The 2,500-nt window shown below is 35.7% G+C and overlaps 1 pseudogene; it reads left to right on the plus strand.

The window, feature by feature from the left end:
• The window catches only part of LOC130620246 (large subunit ribosomal RNA), a 7,097-nt pseudogene that overhangs the window by 4,419 nt on the left and 178 nt on the right, over positions 1-2,500 (plus strand).

Consider the following 2,500-nt stretch of genomic DNA (forward strand, 5'->3'; position numbering starts at 1 on the left):
AAAGAAGAACTGTAACATCCAAAATATGTCGTTGAAAAGAAAAACTTCAGCACGTCAAATTTCCGTGAAATAGCAGAAAATTGAAATTCAGCGGCTTATTTTGATACAAGAACAGCCTCGTTTGAGTTCTTGTTTTTTTAATTCGTTTTATCTATTCTTCGTGTACCTAGTGACGGAACGGTTTTAATAAAGAAGAACTGTAACATACAAAAAATGTCGTTGACGGGAAATAATTCAGCATGTCAAATTTCCGTGAAATAGCAGAAAACTGAAATTCAACTGCTTATTTTGATACAAGAACAGCCTCGTTTGAGTTCTAGTTTTTTTAATTCGTTTTATCTGTTCTTCGTGTACCTAGTGATAGAAGGGTTTTAATAAAGAGGAACTGTAACATCCAAAATATGTCGTTGAGAAGAAATACTTCAGCAGATCAAATTTCCGTAAAATAGCAGAAAATTGAAATTCAACTGCCGGTTTTGATACAATAACAGCCTCGTTTGAGTTCTAGTTTTTTTAACTCGTTTTATCTATTCTTTGTGTGCCTAGTGACAGAACGGTTTTAATAAAGAAGAACTGTAACATCCAAAATATGTCGTTGAAAAGAAATACTTCAGCACGTCAAATTTCCGTGAAATAGCAGAAAATTGAAATCCAACGGCTTATTTTGATACAAGAACAGCCTCGTTTGAGTTCTTGTTTTTTTAATTCGTTTTATCTATTCTTCGTGTACCTAGTGACAGAACGGTTTTAATAAAGAAGAACTGTAACATCAAAAATATGTCGTTGAAAAGAAATACTTCAGCACGTCAAATTTCCGTGAAATAGCAGAAAATTGAAATTCAACGGCTTATTTTGATACAAGAACAGCCTCGTTTGAGTTCTAGTTTTTTTAACACGTTTTAGATTTTTTGTAGACCTGAAGAATACATATGTAAAACTGTGAATATGAAGTACCACGAGATAACAACATCATAAAACGATGTTATGGGTCGCGAAAAATGCTAAAACGCATCTTTTTCCTTGTTAAAACAGCAATTGTGAGAAATTGGAAACGCTATGATTCTGCAACGTAAAGTCAAATGGCAATTATTTTCTCCAGGCGTTGAGAGGTTAACGTGGTGAGTATTTGTGTAAAATATTGCGTTCAATAATAATTGTGCAAGGCCAATATTGCATGTTAAACATGCCAATACGTGCGTTTTCACCAAATTAGGGAAAAATCGGAAAAATCGGAAATCCCGAACGACATGTCGGATTGGCTTTATATTTGGCACAATGAACCATCTTGACATGACAAAGGTTCACACGAATTTTTTTTCAAAAAAACGCTGACGTCAGCATTTTATTTGGCCTTGAATGTTTGACATTTTAGGGCTTCTGGACCCCCCGCAGAGCCACAAATCGGGAATTTGTGCTCCTACCCGGTTTTAGCCTGAAGTGTTTTACATATCTGCCAAAGATTTAAGAAATACCTTCAATATTTCAGAAGCTATAGCGATTTACCTGTTTTTAAAAAGACCAAAAAAAGTAAGGCCCCAAAACAGGTACTTCCGGTTGACCTTTGACCTCCAAATTTTGCATGGTAATAGATCTCCAAATTTGCTACCATGAAATTCTTGTCCGTTTTTTATAAAAATGCTGACGTCAGCAGTTAAAATTTTTTGAAATTTTAGAATTTATGAAGGTTTGACCGTGCACTTTGTGACGTCATAAGTCTGGTTCTAGCCAAAGTCACACAAAAATATTCCGCCATTTTTCTTAAAATGCCTTTGTTTATAAGTTTGCTTTTTATGATTTCGTTAAAACGTTGTAGTTACTGAGAAAAAATTGTCAAAAAATGCATGTAAGAACCGTCCTATACAAAACACACTGGACGGTTTCTATTGTCAAAAACATTAAACTGTTAATAACATGAGAACGAGGCTTTCCAGCACCAAGGTTCTACAGGCAATTTTTCTTCTTACTAAATGGCCTATCCACTGACAAATATCTGCATCTACTTTTAAATGTTTCACAAAAGTTATTACTATTATATAAGTAAAATGATGACATTATGTTTAATAAGAGAGTATTATCAGATACGTATGTGTGAAACGGTGAAGTCTTAAGTAATAACTGGCTTGTGGCAGCCAAGCGTTCATAGCGACGTTGCTTTTTGATCCTTCGATGTCGGCTCTTCCTATCATTGTGAAGCAGAATTCACCAAGTGTTGGATTGTTCACCCACTAATAGGGAACGTGAGCTGGGTTTAGACCGTCGTGAGACAGGTTAGTTTTACCCTACTGATGAAGTGTTGTTGCAATAGTAATTCTGCTCAGTACGAGAGGAACCGCAGATTCAGACAATTGGCATTTGCACTTGCTTGAAAAAGCAATGGTGCGAAGCTACCATCTGTTGGATTATGACTGAACGCCTCTAAGTCAGAATCCGTGCTAGAAAGCAATGATAATTACCTCTGGATAATCTTAGGCGAACAAGAATAGAACGGCTTCTGTCGTTC

This window comes from Hydractinia symbiolongicarpus, chromosome 1 (assembly GCF_029227915.1).
Source record: "Hydractinia symbiolongicarpus strain clone_291-10 chromosome 1, HSymV2.1, whole genome shotgun sequence".
In the NCBI taxonomy this organism is placed as follows: Eukaryota; Metazoa; Cnidaria; class Hydrozoa; order Anthoathecata; family Hydractiniidae; genus Hydractinia; species Hydractinia symbiolongicarpus.